The 17,218-nt window shown below is 44.9% G+C and overlaps 1 protein-coding gene across 8 annotated transcripts in view; it reads left to right on the top strand.

The window, feature by feature from the left end:
- The first annotated feature begins 7,768 nt into the window (after positions 1 to 7,768).
- The window catches only part of SOAT1 (sterol O-acyltransferase 1), a 73,064-nt gene continuing 63,614 nt past the window's right edge, over positions 7,769 to 17,218 (top strand). For 3 of the 8 annotated variants that reach the window (XM_032317833.1, XM_032317830.1, XM_032317826.1), the window contains exon 1: positions 7,965 to 8,139. The gene's annotated coding sequence lies outside the window, so the exon portion shown is untranslated. Of the gene's footprint in view, positions 7,867 to 7,945; positions 8,140 to 17,218 lie in introns of those variants that run through there. The other 5 variants (XM_032317832.1, XM_032317828.1, XM_032317827.1 and 2 more) reach the window with 4 other exon arrangements.

Here is a 17,218-nt window from a genome sequence, read left to right as displayed (position 1 = left end):
TTTTTTTTTTTTTTTAAAGATTTTATTCATCCTGGGGTCCCGGGTGGCTCAATGGGTTAAAGCCTCTGCCTTTGGCTCAGGTCTTCATCCCAGGGTCCAGGGATCAAGGTCCAGGGATTTTATTCATCCATCTGACAGAGTTCTCAAGTAGGCAGAGAGGCAGGCAGAGAGAGAGGAGGAAGCACACTCCCTGCCAAGCAGAGAACCCGATGTGGGGCTCATTCCAGGACCCCGGGACCATGACCTGAGCTGAAGGCAGAGGCTTTAACCCACTGAGCCATCCAGGTGCCCCTAGCATTTTTGCCTTCAAGTTTATTTTGATCAGGTCCTGATCTCAGGGTCATGGGATCGAGTCCCGAGTCGGGCTCTCTGCTCAGCGGGGAGCCTGCTTCTTCTCTCTCTCTGCCTGCCTCTCTGACTACTTGTGATCTCTGTCTGTCAAATAAATAAATAAAATACTTTTTTAAAAAAGTTTATTTTGTCTGATATTAACACCGACACTTAAGCTTCCTTATGGTTGCTTTTTGCACAATACATCTTTTTCCTTTTCCATTTTAAAAATTTGAACCTATGTGTATCTTTGAATCTAAAGAGTGTCTCCTAGGGCACCTGGGTGGCTCAGTCCTTAAGCATCTGCCTTCGGCTCAGTCCATGGTCCCAGAGTCCTGGAATCGAACCCTGCAGTGGGCTCCCTGTCTGCTTCTCCCTCTGTCCCTCCCCCAACTCATTCTCCCTCTCAAATAAATAAATAAAATCTTTAAAAAAAAAAAGAGTATCTCCTAAAGATAGCATACAGCTGGATCTAATTTATTAATGTTTATTAATGACAATCTACATTGGATTGCTCAGTTCATTCACTTTTAATGTTGCTACTATCGATGTAATTGAACTTAACATCTGCCATTTAAATTTTTCTTTTCTATGTCTCACAACCTTTTTGTTCTCTTCTTTGTTTTTGTTTATTTGTTTGTTTTCATTACCTGAATATTTTCTAGTGTAACATTTTTTTAAAAGATTTTATTTATTTCTTTGCCAGAGAGAGCAAGAGTGAGAGAGTGAACTTTTTAAAAAAGATTTATTTATTTGTCAGAGAGAAAGAGAGCACAAACAGGGGAGCTGCAGGCAGAGGGTGAAGCAGGCTCCCTGCTAAGCGGGGAGCCTGATGTGGGACTTGATCCCAGGACCATGGGATCATGACCCGAGCCATAGACAAACGCCCAACCGACTGAGGCCCCCAGGCATCCCTCTAGTGTAACATTTAAATTCCTTTACTTTTTTTCACTTTTTAAAAAGATTTTACTTATTTATTTGACAGAGACACAGCGAGAGAGAGAACACAAGCAGGGGGAGTTGGGAGAGGGAGAAGCAGGCTTCCTGCTAAGCAGGGAGCCCAATGTGGGGCTCAATCCCAGGACCCTGGGATCATGACCGGAGCCAAAGGCAGACGTTTAAGGACTGAGCCATCCAGTGGTCCAGCCACCCAAGTGCCCCTTTTCACTTTTTTTAGAGTTATTTTCTTATTGATTCCTCTAGGGTTTAACAAATTATCCTAAAGGTTCATAATCCTCTTTAGATTTATACCCACTTAATTTCAGTGAGATTAAAAAAAATAATCTGTGGTGATTCAGGAACTCTTTTTTTTTTTTTTTAGATTTTATTTATTATTTATTTGACAGACAGAGATCACAAGTAGACAGAGAGGCAGGCAGAGAGAGAGAGGGAAGCAGGCTCCCTGCTGAGCAGAGAGCCCGATGTGGGACTCGATCCCAGGACCCTGAGATCATGACCTGAGCCGAAGGCAGTGGCTTAACCCACTGAGCCACCCAGGCACCCTGATTCAGGAACTCTTGAGGGTGTTTCCTCTTATGTGTATATCCCTTGAACTATTGTTATATTTGAACTATTATTATATTTGTGGCAGTGCCTAAAATGTGCTTCGCTATTTTGATAGAGAGAATCAACAGAGTCAAGTTTTCTGCCTGTTTAACTGGGGTAGATGGTGCTCGCCTATTATACACCAACACTTCTGTCTGTAGAAAAACAAATGATGATTTCAGAGCATGGAAGATGACTGAAACACCGAGACAAAGAATGAAATTGTGCCTGACATCTGTTTTGTTTGGGATCTGCCCCACAATCTCAGGACTTATGCCTTCTGTTGGCTTTATTAACCCATTCAGTGTATTTATCTGGTGGTTCTTGCGTACTGTGCTGGGTGCTTCTGGAATACATTAATAAAGCAGGGTTCCAGCTCTCCCAGTGTTTTCAGGGACATAGCAATCTAGGTCGTTCTGATTTACACTCTTGACTCATTGTCCTTAGTGCTTAGCCACAAAACTTCAACTCCAGCTGAGTCTAACTCTTTCGCTAGGCTGAAGTGCCAATGAAGAAATTACACGAACTTGGGCTGGGATAGTTTTTTAAAATCTTATTTATTTTATTATTATATTTAATTTATTAATTTAATTTATTTATTTGACAGTGAGAGGGATCACATGTAGGCAGAGAGGCAGGCAGAGAGAGAGAGAGGAGGAAGCAGGCTGCCTGCTGAGCAGAGAGCCTGATGCCGGGCTCAATCCCAGGACCCGGGGATCATGACCTGAACCGAAGGCAGAGGCTTAACCCACTGAGCCACCCAGGTGCCCCTGGGCTGGGATATTTATTGCTTGTTTGGTATCAGTCAGGGAGATGTGAACCTTTGAAGAAGTGAGATATCTGTATTTTATTTTATTATTTATTTGTTTAGGGAGAGAGAGCAAGTGAGAGAGCACGAGTGGGAGGGCTAGAGGGAGAGGGAGAGAGAGAATCTCAACATACCCTGCGGAGCAGGGAGCCCGATGGAGGGCTTGATCCCACGGCCCTGAAATCGTGTGTCCTGCTGAAACCAAGAGTCGAATGCTCAACTGATTGTACCATCCAGGGGCCCCAAGATGTTTGTGTTTTAAACCCTGATGTGGTTCCTTTTCAGTCTCCCTTTCTGGTTCCCCATAGAACCCAGGGCTTTTTTGTGACTGAGCTCAGTCCCAGGCTCAGGCCATTGTTCTCTTCCTTCCCCACATCAAATTTTAGGTGGATCTCTGGGTTAGCATTAGATGGCTTTTACCTATGACCTGTTCAACCTTTGGTTTTATTTCCCATAGTAAGTGTGCAATATCAACACAACCAGAAAAACAACAACAACAACACTTTAAAGCTATTTTATTCTGAAACCAAAACAAAACTTGATTGCTTCTTGTTCAGTTTCTTTAGGTCTCAATAAGAGATGGATGAGTTCAGCTGATATAGCAAGTAGTTATTCTTGCCCTTTGTCCAGGATATATTTTCTTACCTCACTTAGCATCAACTTGCCAAACTCAATAACTTAGCCATTCTGGGGCATCTGGGTGGCTCAGCTGGTTAAGCATCTGTCTTGGGCTCAGGTCATGATCCCAGGCTCCTGGAATTGAGTCCTGTATTGGGCTCCTGGCTCAGTAGGGAGCCTGCTTCTCCCTCTGCCTGCTGCTCCCCATGCTTGTTGCTTGCTCTCTTTCTCTCTGATAAATAAATAAATAAATAAAATCTTAAAAAAAAAAAAAATACCCCAGCCATTCAGTTTGCTAAGCTAGATATCCTAGCTACATCTTTAATCCCCACATCCAAACACTTACTAATTCTGTCAATTGTCCTTTTAAATAGCTCTCAGATATGTCCCTTTCTTCTCACCCGCTTGCTGCTACCCTTAGTTTAAGCATTTGTCATCCTTCATCTATGTTACTGTAATGCCCTCCTTATTGAGCTCAAGTGCAGTTGCATTTCCCTCGAGTTCAGTCTCCTAAATAGTGACTCTTCTCTATGGAACGTCTTTCACTGGCTCTTCTGAGAGAGTCTATGTCAGATTGTCCCAGCATGGCCTACACGCTTCTTCATTTTTTTTTTTTTTTAAGATTTTATTTATTTGTCAGAGAGAGAGAGAGAGAGAGAGAGCTAGCGAGCGCACAGGCAGACAGAATGGCAGGCAGAGGCAGGGGGAGAAGCAGGCTCCCTGCCGAGCAAGGAGCCCCATTTGGGACTCAATCCCAGTATGCTGGGATCATGACCTGAGCCGAAGGCAGCTGCTTAACACTGAGCCACCCATGTGTCCTGGCCTACCCACTTCTTAAGCACTGACACCAAGTGGATCTCCTGCTGCTTCTTGTTCAACAACACTCAAACTGCCTTCTTTTCTAGTTGGCTTTGGTTCCCTCTTATCTGTTGGCCTTTGACTTTGTTTTCCTTTGGTCAGAATGTCCCTCTTCCCTTGCCTGCCAACTAAACTCCTCCCCTACTGGTTCAGAAGGGGGAGTCAGTCCTTCTCCATTCAGCCTTCCCTCTCATAGAGTGCAGGCTGGAAAATCATCCCATCTGCTCCCACTGTATCCAGAAGATAGCAACATCAACAGTGATGATGGATCTCAGGGTAGAAATTATAAAATAACTGTTGATGTTTATTGAACACTTCTATATGCCAGTATCTGTGCTTGGGGCTTCTTAGGTACTAATGTATTTAATCCTCACAATGACCCTGTTAGGTGGGCCTTTTTTTTTTTTTTTTTTTTTTAAGATTTATTTATTTATTTGACAGACAGAGATCACAAGTGGGCAGAGAGGCAGACAGTGAGAGAGGAGGAAGCAGGCTCCCCACTGAGCAGAAAGCCCGATGTGGGGCTCGATCCCAGGACCCTGGGATCATGACCCAAGAGCCGAGAGCAGAGGCTCTAACCCACTGAGCCACCCAGGCGCCCCTAGGTGGGCCTTTTTATCACTTCATTTTATTATAACACTTGGCCCGTTGTCTTTTTTCATTTATTCATTTGAGAGAGAGTACGAGTTAGGAGAGGGACAGAGGAGGAAGGAGAGGGACAAGCTGACTCCCTGCTGAATGTGGAGCCCAATGTGACACTGGAACCCAGGACCCCGAGACCATGCCTGAGCTGAAACCAAGAGGCATTGGCTTTAACTGACTAAGCCACCCAGGTGCCTTAACACTCATCCCATTGTTTTGAAATGGCTTAGTTATTATTTATCTCCCTAATAGACAGTTATTCTTATTCATCTTTATATCCTTAGCAACTAGAACAAGTTCTGTACACATATTATTTGGAATATGGTGAAACCAACATTCACATTTAACTAAACTTTGATATTAAGGATTGAGTGATGTGAGATTTTCAGGCCAGTGGGGGAAGAGGATCGGAGTTTGGGCATAGGGTTTCCTTCCAATCAAATTAAATGGTTTTCCCCCTTGAACTAAATGGCATTGCCATCTTTCTACTTGCTTAAGAAAACAACCTGGGATTCACCTTGTTTACTGTATTTCTTTACACCTGCACCTCAGAAATATCTTGAAATTTTTCCACTTCTATTTCCATAGCAACTACCTGAATTCAGATCACCGTCATCTATCCCACGGATTTGTGCTGTAGCTTCCTACCATTCTCTGGCTTTTCCCTGTTCCGTTTCTGCTCTCTTTCAAGTCCTATTCTACAAGATAGGTTGATTTAAAAAACAAGACGGTGTGTGTGTGTGTGCATGTGTGTGCGCGCGCATACCCGCATGGTTTAGTAGGTTGAACGTCCAACTCTTGGTTTTGGCTCAGGTTATGATCTCAGGGTTGTGAGATCGAGCCCAGAGTTGGGTTCCATGCTCCAAGGGGAGCCTGCTTGAGATTCTCTCCCTTTCCCTCTGCCCCTCCCCTATTCATGCTCTCTCTCTCTCTCTCCCTTTCCCTAAAATAAATAAATACATCTTAAAACAAAACAAAACATAAAAAGATGGGGCACCTGGGTGGCTCAGTCAGTTAAGCATTTGATTCGGCTCCGGTCATGATCTCCAGGTCATGAGATTAAGGCCTATGCTGGGCTCCACGCTGGGCATGGAACCTGCTTAAGATTCTCTCTCTTCCTCTCCCTCTGCCCTGTCACCCCCCAACATGTGTGTGCTCTCTTTCTCTCTAAAAAAGAAATAAAAATAAGATAGGACTTGGGACGCCTGGGTGGCTCAGTTGGTTGGAGGACTGTCTTCGGCTCAGGTCATGAACCGGGAGTCCCGGGATCGAGTCCTGAATTGGGCTCCCAGCTCCATGGGGAGTCTGCTTCTCCCTCTGACCTCTTCGCTCATGCTCTCTCTCACGATCTCTCTCTCAAATAAATAAATAAAATCTTAAAAAAAAAATTAAGATAAGACTTAACAACAGGGCGCCTGGGTGGCTCAGTGGCTTGGGCCGCTGCCTTCGGCTCGGGTCATGATCTCAGGGTCCTGGGATCGAGTCCCGCATCGGGCTCTCTGCTCGGCAGAGAGCCTGCTTCCCTCTCTTTCTCTGCCTGCCTCTCCATCTACTTGTGATTTCTCTCTGTCAAATAAATAAATAAAATCTTTAAAAAAAAAAAAAAAAAAAAAAAAGACTTAACAACAAAAAGTCCAAACAGCATGGTTGACTCTCCTACCTCACTCTCCAACCTGTCTCATACCATCCACAAATGTGCTTCAGGCCTCCTGGCCTGTTCCTCACGTAAGCAAAACTATATATCAGCATCAGCACCTTAACACCCATTGTCCACTGTTTAGAATGCTCTACTTCCCCATGGTTGGCATACTTGGCTCCTTCATCTCTTTTTCTTTTCTTTCTTTCTTTCTTTCTTTTTTTTTTTTTAAGATTTTATTTATTTATTTTACAGAGAGAGATCACAAGTAGGCAGAGAGGCAGGCAGAGAGAGAGGAGGAAGCAGGCTCCCTGCTGATTAGAGAACCCGATGTGGGGCTTTGATCCTAGGACCCTGAGATCACGACCTGAGCAGAACGCAGAGGCTTAACCCACTGAGCCACCCAGGTGCCCCTACCAGCTCCTTTTGCCATCTAGTTGGCAGAAGCACCAGTCACAGTTGTAGAGGAGGCAAGCTCTGAATCTGACTGACTGTTAGGGCCAGCTCTGGGGTGAACAGTGCTGCAAGGGTAACCTGTACAAATCCTCTTGTTTAAAGGTTCACAGAGTAGTCAGTTCAAATAAAGCTGATCCATTTGTTCAGGGTGCTTTAATAGGGTCATGGGTGGTTATCTCAGCTCTTGGAGTAGGGTCTCAGTCATTAGGCAGGCTAGGATAGCTCGCAGTGGTTTGTAGGCTGAGTGTGACCCCTCAGTCTCTCCTGCTCTCATCCGTTGCTTTGCACCTACCTTTACTCTAAATTCACCTAAATCGGATTAACTGTTGCATCTTATCTACATCCTAAATCTCTCTGCATCATTAAGTTCCTTTGATTAGGAAGCCGCCTTTTTAATTTTTTTTAAAGATTTTATTTATTTGTGATAGACACAGATCACAAGTAGGCAGAGAGGCAGGCAGAGAAAGAGCGGGTGTGGGGGAAGCAGGCTCTCTGCCCAGCAGAGAGCCCGACATGGGGCTCCATTCCAGGACCTTGAGATCATGACCTGAGCAGAAGGCAGAGGCTTAACCCACTGAGCCACCCAGGCGCCCCTCCTTTTTAATTTCTTAATTGTTGCAATAAATTTCACTGTTTCCTTATCTAGTTCGCCTGTGAAGGCCACAGTCAAGTATAGTTTACGAAGCAGTAAAGCATCCCATGATGAACGCTGCTGGCTAAATGCTTCAGTTTTGTTCCTAGAGGGTTAGTTCCAACTTCAAAGATCCCGGGTTCTAGGGGCGGCTTCTCTGAGTCTCTGGAAGAGGCACCAGACCGGTCGGTCTGGAGCTATCGCGCCGGGTGCCGTTTCGGACGTTCTCTCAGCCTCCTCTCTGCCGCACATCGGGTCGCTGGAGCAAAACGAAAGCAAGCTGCTGCCACGGGTGTCACAACCCGATCGCGCGTAGCTCCCGAGTCCGGGAGCCGGGGCCAGGTGGGCTCTCCCCTCCCGGGTACCCGGGAGCCCGGGAAGGGGCAGGGCGGCCGTGGGCGGTGGGCGGAGCCTGGCGGCGACCGGGCCGCCAATAAAATCGCGAGCCGGAGCAGGCCGTGCGCTTGACGCTGCGTAGCGGGTTGCGAACTTGCGGGCGGAGGGGCCGGGGAGCGGGTGAGCTCCCGTCAGGGCATCTTTCTGCCGGCCGCGCGGTGCCGGCTTCCCTGCTTTGCCGTTCCCGACGAGGTCTCCGCTGTCGGGCTACGGCCTCAGGTAATGCTCTTGAGGATCCGCGCCTCACTTCCCGCCCGGGTCCCCCCGCCTCAGCCGCAGAGGAAGGGGGAAAAAGTGGCGGCTTGCACCTCCGGCCCGGCGGGCCTGGCCTCGCTCTGGGCCAAAGGGTGGGGGAGGCGGCCCGGAGCCGCGGGCAGTGGAGGCTCCGTGAGTCCTGGGGAGTTTGGGGGCTGGGGTGGGCGGGAAAGTTACGGTGGGGGCGCCCTTTAAATGGAGGTTTGTTACGTGCCCCCTAGATCCCGTGGCATCTGTCAATCTGGGAGTAAAGTTATGAATTAGAAGACATTCTGTTGAAAAAGCGAAACCAAAAATGTGCCCAGGAAGCCTAGAATTGATTTGGGGGAAAAGTGTGTCAGGGGGCAGGTGGCGCCTCAAGACATCGAAGGCTGGCTGGGCACCAAAGTAACCATGCTTATATTTTTAAATATTAAAGTGCAATTTTCTGTCACTGTTAAATGTTAATAGCCATTTAGTTTCTCTGATAGGTATATTTAGAAGTTACTTGTAACCGAGAAACAACTGTAAACGCTGTTTTTCTTATTTATATGTAGATGAAGTTCACTGGTCACTTTCTAAGTCGCTGCCGTAGTTGAAACTACTTTTTTCAGAGTACCTACCTTTGGCACAGAATTCATCTTGAAGCGGTTTTCCCCCCCTTGATGTGGGTAGTATCAGTGAATGACTTGTTGGGGACGTTTGTGTGCTCTCTAGGCAGGAGATGGCTTTTGGAAGGAGCTCTGGTATATTCAAGACTAATTACTTAAAAACGCATGTGTATCCATGTCTCACATGCTTAGAACTCTTTTTTTTTTTAAAGATTTTATTTATTTATTTGACAGAGATCACAAGTAGGCAGAGAGGCAGGCAGAGAGGTAGGGAAGCAGGCTCCCTGCTGAGCAGAGAGCCCGATGTGGAACTCGATCCCAGGACCCTGAGATCATGACCTGAGCCGAAGGCAGTGGCTTAACCCACTGAGCCACCCAGGCACCCCTGCTTAGAACTCTTAAAACACTTGACGTTCTCCTAGAATAAAGACCAAAATACTGCTGCCACTCTTCTCCATTTTATTTTGGGCCACTTTCCTTCTGGTTCTCTAGACTCAAGCCACATTGGTTTTATTTTTGTTCTAAGAAGTCCTCTAAACCATCTCCTGGTCTTTTGGGGTCTCCTCCACCTCTGATGTGCCATTCTTTTTTTTTTTTTTTAAATTAATTTATTTATTTGTCAGCGAGCGAGAGAGGGAGGGAGAGCACAAGCAGGCAGAGCGGCAGGCAGAGGCCGAGAGAGAAGCAGGTTCCCCTCTGAGCAAGGAGCCGGATGTGGGACTTGATCTGATGACCCTGGGATCTTGACCTGACCCGAAGGCAGCAGCTTAACCAACTGAGCCACCCAGGGGTCCCTGCCATTCTCTTTTTTACTCAAATCCAACCCATTCCTCAAGTTATCACTTCGGGAAACCCAGCCTTATCTCTTTTAAGCCCACCTGGTAATCTGTTTTCTTTAGCAGCAGGTAATCATCAGTTGTAATGCTTGTTCTCTTTGTTTAGCATGTACCTTTCAGGAAGGCTGGGCTAGTGCATCTGTTTGTGTCTTAATTACCAGAGTCTGGTCAAGCACCTGGCACAAGGAAAGAATGAATGAGTTGGAGAACAGAGGAAAGAACTTGTTTGAATGGAAAATGTTAACAAGGGAGTTAACAAGGAAGGAGTGCCCCTTCCTTTGGGGAAGGAAATGAAAAAAGTTTTTAACAAAAGGCAGTTAATGACTTTTTTCCTTTTTTTAATTTGTCACTTAGAGTAAATAATTATATTGCCCATACAGATGTGAATGAGATCTTGGGTTCTTTAGCTAAGTGACTTAATCATTTAGAGATATTTAAGTGTTGTAGGGTTGTACTTGGGTTAAGTCTTTGTTGGGAAGGGAAGGAGGAAACTTTATTTTTGGAATTGTAGGTATATCTGCAATTGTTCTCTTTTCCTTCACTGAAGGTGGAAGTGACACAGTGAAGTTGGTCCCTGAGAGTTAGTTGGTTACTCTCTTTGTTTTATATAGGTTCTTTTGAAAGTTCTTTTTTTTTTTTTTTTTAAGGCTTTTAAAAATTTATTTGACAGAGAGGGCGCGTGCACAAAGCAGTGGGGTGGGGAACGGCAGGCAGAGGGAGAAGCAGGCTCCCTGCTGGGAGCTCCCTCTTGGGACTGGATCCCCAACACTCTGGGATCATGACCTGAGATGAAGGCAGATGTTTATGGACTGAGCCACCCAGGCATCCCTGAAACCTTTCTTGCTTGCTTATTTATCTATTTTTATTTGGGATAGAGAATGAGAGAGAGAGCACAAAAGTAGGGGAGGTCAGAAAGAGAGGCAGACTCCCTGCTGAGCAACTTCCTTCGACTCAAGCATTGTGACCTGAAGGCAGTTTAACCAGCCGAGCCACCCAGGCACCCCTGAAAGCTTCTTTAACAGGTACACTGCATGCAGGCCAAAGTGACATTCAGTTGACAAATCAGTTTTGTGTTGCTGCTGCTGCTTCTTTTTTTTTTTTTTTTAGGATTTTATTTATTGGGGCACCTGTGTGGCTCAGGGATTTAAGTCTCTGCCTTGGCTCAGGTCATGATCTCAGGGTCCCACATTGGGCGCTCTGCCTAGTGGGGAGCCTGCTTCCTCCTCCCTCTCTCTTGCCTGCCTTTCTTCCTATTTGTGGTCTCTCTTTGTCAAATAAATAGATAATCTTTAAAAAAAATCTATGCAAAAGAAAATGATTCTATTTATTAGAGAGAGAGAGAGGCTCGCAAAAGCAGGGGGGAGGGGCAGAGAGGGAGAAGCAGGCTCCCCCATGAGCAGGGAGCCTGATTCCAATGCTGGCATGATCCCTGTCGCCGGAGGCAGACACTTGACGAATGGACTGAGCCACCCGGGTGCCCCCTATGTTGGCTTCTTAATGTCACACTGAACATGACAGAACCAGTACATAGATTGGAATCTTTGTATGTTGTATTTTAAAATAGCTCTCTGATCAGATTTATGTCCCCTTGAGTGAAAATGTTTCCATTGCCACTTACTGGCTGTGTGACTTTGGACAGGCTTTATAGTGTTTCTGAATCTTTAGTGTCTTTTAAAATGCAAATGTTAAATGTGATCCCTTGTGCACCTGCCCTTTTCCCCAGTACTGTAAATGTTACTGGATTAGTAAACATGAGTTCCTGCTTCCTTTATTGCTAGACCTTCTGAGAGACTGGTCTTATGATCACTGTTTCTACTTCCTCAACTCATTTTGCAACCCAGTCCAATATATTTCTTTGTCCTTCTTCCTGAAACAGATTGTACAAGTAAAGTAAATTGTAGCTATTAATGTCCCCAAATTGTGAAATATTCTAGGTCCCACCTCCTGTTTTAGTTCCCTCCTTCCTTTTTATTTTTTTTTTTTTTGGTCTAACTTGAATTTTCCATGATACTGATCAGATTAGTTCTTGAATCTTTTAACTGGATTTATGACATTGCTTGCTCATAGTTTTACTCTAATCTCTCCTAGGCCTTGGGTTTTCACCGTTGTTAAAGTGCCTTGTAATATTGGGAAAATTACTTAACCTCTAGTATGGGAAGATAGTATCTACTGCATAGGTTGTTGTGAGAATTGAATGAGCCATAGTATTTACTAGGGAAATGTTAGCTTTATTATTCCTAGATATTTCTTGATTTATGGTCTCCCCCTAGGAGATTTCCTTCCTGTGCCTTGGCCTTAGCTGACACTTATGAGTCCAAATCTTTGTCTTTAGTCCAGACTTGTACATTCACCTGCTTTTTCATCATCACTTGGCTGACCCACAGACAATCAGACTGAACTGAACTACTTCCTTTTCCATCTGTAGTTACTTAGCTTGATGGCACACCCATAACCTTTGTAAGCTAAGGTTTCTAACAAATGCCTTTGGATATAGCCACCTGGATATCCTAGACACCAGCCTAATGCTTGTAAATTTATCTCCTTTATCTCTAATTTGTTCGTGAAATCATTTGTTCATTTAATAATCACATGCCATTTGAGCCCTATTTCAGGTCCTTTTGTGTGTGTGTGCTAATTGTTCTTGCCATTCTCTCATTCTTCACATTGTTGCCTCAGTTATCTTTTTTTTTTTTTTTTAAAGATTTTATTTATTTATTTGTCAGAGAGAGAGCGAGCAAGAGCGAGCACAGGCAGGCAGAGTGGAAGGCAGAGTCAGAGGGAGAAGCAGGCTCCCTGCGGAGCAAGGAGCCCGATGTGGGACTCGATCCCAGGACGCTGGGATCATGACCTGAGCGGAAGGCAGCTGCCCAACCAACTGAGCCACCCAGGCGTCCCTGTTGCCTCAGTTATCTTACTGAAAGACAAATATCAAGTCACCCTCTTGTTTATTTTTTCTATATTTTATAAAAGTTTTTTTTAAGGGGGCGCCTGGGTGGCTCAGTGGGTTAAGCGTCTGCGTTCGGCTCAGATCGTGATCTTGGGGTCCTGGGATCTAGTCCCGCATGGAGCTCTCTGCTCAGCAGGGAGCCTGTTTCCTCCTCTTTCTCTCTCTGCCTGCCTCTCTGCCTGCCTCTCTGCCTATTTGCGATCTCTCTGTCTGTCAAATAAATAAATAAATTCTTTAAAAAAAAATTTTTTTTTTTTTTACGTAATCTCAGCACCCAACATGGAGCTCGAGCTCACAACCCCAAGATGAAGAGTATGATCAAGATCAAGGACTGAAAAAAAAAAAACCAAACAATCAAGGACTGAACCTGCTAGGTGCCCCTGTCCTCTTGTTTTTTAAACTCTGTAGCGCCCTGTTTGTGTGAAGTTGCAAATGTCTTCTATCAGTTCTGAGCGTCCTTGATCTTTTGTCATGCTCTTCCATGTATCCTGTGGAATACCGTATTCCTTCTCTTCCATTAAGATTTAACCTAGCTTGGGCGCCTGGGTGGCTCAGTGGGTTAAGCCACTGCCTTTGGCTCAGGTCATGATCTCAAGGTCCTGGGATCGAGTCCCGCATCGGGCTCTCTGCTCAGCAGGGAGCCTGCTTCCTCCTTTCTCTCTCTGCCTGCCTCTCTGCCTACTTGTAATCTCTCTGTCAAATAAATAAATAAAATCTTAAAAAAAAAAAAAAAAAAGATTTAACCTAGATTTTACTTTATTTAGGAGACCTTTCCTAGGCACCAGTCTTGTAATTCCTTAATACCCTGTACATCTCAGGTATAGCTCTGTAATGCCACTAGGTGTTATAATTATGTTTTTGTCTTTTACCCACTAGAATTTCACTCTTTGAGGGCAAAGGCTGTTATGTAGTCATTTTTGTATCCCAGGGCTTGGTACTGTAGTAGACCTCCATAAAATATTTAAAATAGTGGGCGCCTGGGTGGCTCAGTGGGTTAAGCCGCTGCCTTCGGCTCAGGTCATGATCTCAGGGTCCTGGGATCGAGTCCCGCATCGGGCTCTCTGCTCAGCAGGGAGTCCTCTTCCTCCTCTCTCTCTCTCTGCTTGCCTCTGCCTACTTGTGATATCTGTCAAATAAATAAATAAAATCTTTAAAAAAAAAAAAAATAAAATAAAATAGTGAATCCATCACCAAGGTCTGTACTTAGGTTTTTCATAAAGTGCTCTCTCCATCCCATCCTGATTTGATACCTAGAAACTTCATTTCTTCTTTGAACTCTGGCTAGAATATCACCTCTTCGATGAGGACTTGTTGGACTTCCCTAAATGGTTTGTTATACTGTATGTGTGTGAGTGCGCATGCGCGCCTGCACAACCAGTGTGATGGGGGTACACCTCTCTGTTACACAACACATTTATCTGATGTCATTGTAGAAAGAGGTGCTTAATCTACCTGAATTTTCACATACTTGACATGTGCCTTTGAAGTGTCAGAACTTAAAAGAAATTTTTTCAGTTCAAATTACAAAGTTTTTTTCCTGCCTTCTAAGTTCATTTTATTTATTTTAAAGAGTTTATTTATTTGGCAGAGAGAAACACAGTGAGAGAGGGAACACAAGCAGGGAGAGAGGGAGAGGGAGAAGCAGGCTTCCTGCTGAGCAGGGAGTGGGATGCCGGGCTGATTGGGATCATGACCTGAGCTGAAGGCAGACCCTTAACCCACTGAGCCACCCAGGCACCCCCCCTGCCTTCAAAGTTTAAACCAGCATAGACTTTTTAAGGTGCCAGGGTCATTTTTGAGCATGAACTTTCAAGGTCTAATTTGATACGCTGATGTTTTTTGGGCCTTATAAGAAACATAACCCTTCTGGTCCTTCATTGAAAGACTTACTCTTTCTCTTCAATGTTTATTTCTCCTTTTAAAGTTTATTGTTTTCCTTGGATGCCTGCGTGGTTCTGGTTAAGCGGCCACCTTCTGCTTAGGTCTTCATCCCTGGGGTCCTGGGATAGAGTTCCACATTGGGCTCCCTGCCCAGCTGGGTGCCTGCTTCTCCTGCCTGCCGCTTCCCCTGCTTGTGTGCTCCCTCTTTCTTTCTCTCTCTGACAAATAAATAAATAAAATATTTTTTTTTTTTTTTGTGAAGATTTTTGTTTATTTATTTGACAGAGATCACAAGTAGGCAGAGAGGCAGGCAGAGAGAGGAGGAAGCAGGCTCCCTGCTTGAGCAGAGAGCCCGATGCAGGGCTCGGTCCCAGGACTCTGAGATCATGACCTGAGCTGAAGGCAGAGGCTTTAACCCACTGAGCCACCCAGGTGCCCCTACATAAAGGTCTTAATGGGAGAGTATAGCAAATAGTTAAGTACTCACTTAAGGGAACTCACTAACAATTCTTAATGTTTTTTAAATTATTTGAATCATTTCAGGAGAACAGTCTCTCAAGTTTGAGAGAATTTTCCAATGGAGTAAAGGGCATAGCAATTGTCAGCAAATTGTTGTTCAGAGTCTCTTAGGCAATCTAAGTTTAGAATTGGGTCCTGAATAGAAGATGTCGATGAGAAGTCTGAAACTCTATAGAGCAGAGCACCTGTGTGTGTGTGTATAAAAAAATGGAAATCGGGGCGCCTGGGTGGCTCAGTGGGTTAAATCCTCTGCCTTCGGCTCAGGTCATGATCCCAGGGTCCTGGGATTGAGCCCCGCATCGGGCTCTCTGCTCAGCAGGGAGCCTGCTTCCTCCTCTCTCTCTCTGCCTGCCTCTCTGACTACTTGTGATCTGTCAAATAAATAAAATTAAAAAAAAAATGGAAATCCCAGGCTAGGCAAATGTCCTCATAAACTGTTTTATATTTATCTTTTAGCCTTAATAGGTAAAGTGAGGAATAAAAGTGAGTATCATTTCAACTCTCATGTCCTTCATGGACATGTTGAAGGACCTTTGTTTCATTCCTTTAACATTCGTGAAAATGCTTGGTAACACTTTATCCACTTAATAAAGGTGTATTAAGTACAGAGTGTTTGGGCATGGTTCTAGATACTTGGAGAAAATAATGAACAAGACAGAATTGTACTTTTCATGGGGATTCTAGTCTGTGGGGTTGGTAGATAATAAATGTGATAATGTGCTGGCAGTAAGGGTTCTGAAGAAAAATAAAGTAAGGGATAAGAGAGTAAGAAGGTGCTAGAGTGTTTAGTCAGGCTAGAGAGGGGAGTCCCTGAGGAGGGGGTGTTAGAACAGAGAACTTGGATGAGATGAAGTTCGAGAAAGGCTTGAGAGTATTTGGGGGACATATTCCAGACAGAGGAAATAGCAAAGACCTGTGAGTAGGAATGAGTTGGCTAGTCCAAAACACAGCAGAAGGCCAAAGTAATTAAAGCAGAGCAAGTGAGAATAGTTGTGGGAAGTGGTGGTGTGGGGGAGGGCCTGGGAGGTGAGTGGCAGTTGATGGAAGAGTTACTAGACCGTGGTGAGCACTTAGAACAAAATCTACTCTTTGGGGCGCCTGGGTGCCTCAGTGGGCTAAGCCTCTGCTTTTGGCTCAGGTCATGATCCCAGGGCCCTGGGATGGAGGTCTGCGGCCTGCATTGGGCTCTCTGCTCAGAAGTGAGCCTGCTTCCCCCTCTCTCTGCCTGCCTCTCTGCCTCCTTGTGATCTCTTTCTCTGTGAAATGAATAAATAAAATCTTAAAAAAAAAAAATCCACCCTTTGGAGGGTTTTGATCAGGGGGTAACTTGCTCTGACTTACCTTAGAAGGATTAGTCTGGGTGCTGTGTTAAAAGTAGAGCAGAAGGGAGAAAATGAAGACAGACCAGTTAGGAGGCTACTACTATGAGACAGGACCACACTTAGACTCAGGAAAAGTGGTGGATGTAGTGAGAAGGCGTCACAATTGGGGATTTATTTTGAAGGTAGAGTAAAATGGACTTGCTTTTGGATTGGATAAGGGAAGTAAAGAATTAAGGATGACTCCTGGGTTTTTAAAAAATCTGGGCAGAATTGACTGCTCGTCCCATTAACTGAGATGGAGAAGACTGCGAGAATGGACTTGGAGGGAACATCAGTGGTTCAGTTGCTGGGAATCAGAATTATGGTCATGGTAAATTGTTGGTTAACAGTAAGTTCTAGGGGAAGATATAATTGGGACATAAGAAGAGTATGTTGGGGACAGAAGTCAAGGAGCTGGGAGGCCAGGGTATTGGATGGATCTTTGTACATGGGTGTTGAAGTTAAAGAAGTGTAGAGAAATTAGTGGTAGGGAGAGAGACAGGGGGACTGAGTGAGGTTCAGAGATGTACCCTCAATCTTATGAGTCACATGATCTGATGATCTGAGGACTTGCTCAAAATTGAGGTGAGCTTTTTTTTTTTTTTTTTTTTTTTTAAAGATTTATTTCTTTACTCCAGAGAGACAGAGAGAAGCGCGCGCGCGCAAGCACGAGAGAGAGCGCAAGCGTGAGAGCCTGGGCTGGAGGGGCAGAGAGAAGGAGAGAGAACCCCAAGTAGATTTTGCTTTGCGCAGAGAGCCTGATGCAGGGCTCGATTTCACAATCCTGAGATCATGACTTAAGCTTAAACCGAGAGTCAGACGCCTAACCAACTATGCCACTCAGGTGCCCCAAGGTGAACCATTTTAAGTAATTTGTCCTTCCTAACATCTGTATGTATGACAGTAATA

The sequence above is a fragment of the Mustela erminea genome, chromosome 17, assembly GCF_009829155.1.
Source record: "Mustela erminea isolate mMusErm1 chromosome 17, mMusErm1.Pri, whole genome shotgun sequence".
Taxonomy (NCBI): Eukaryota; Metazoa; Chordata; class Mammalia; order Carnivora; family Mustelidae; genus Mustela; species Mustela erminea.
The sequence above is the reverse complement of the archived record's forward strand: the minus strand, read 5'-3'. Positions and strand labels throughout refer to the sequence as shown.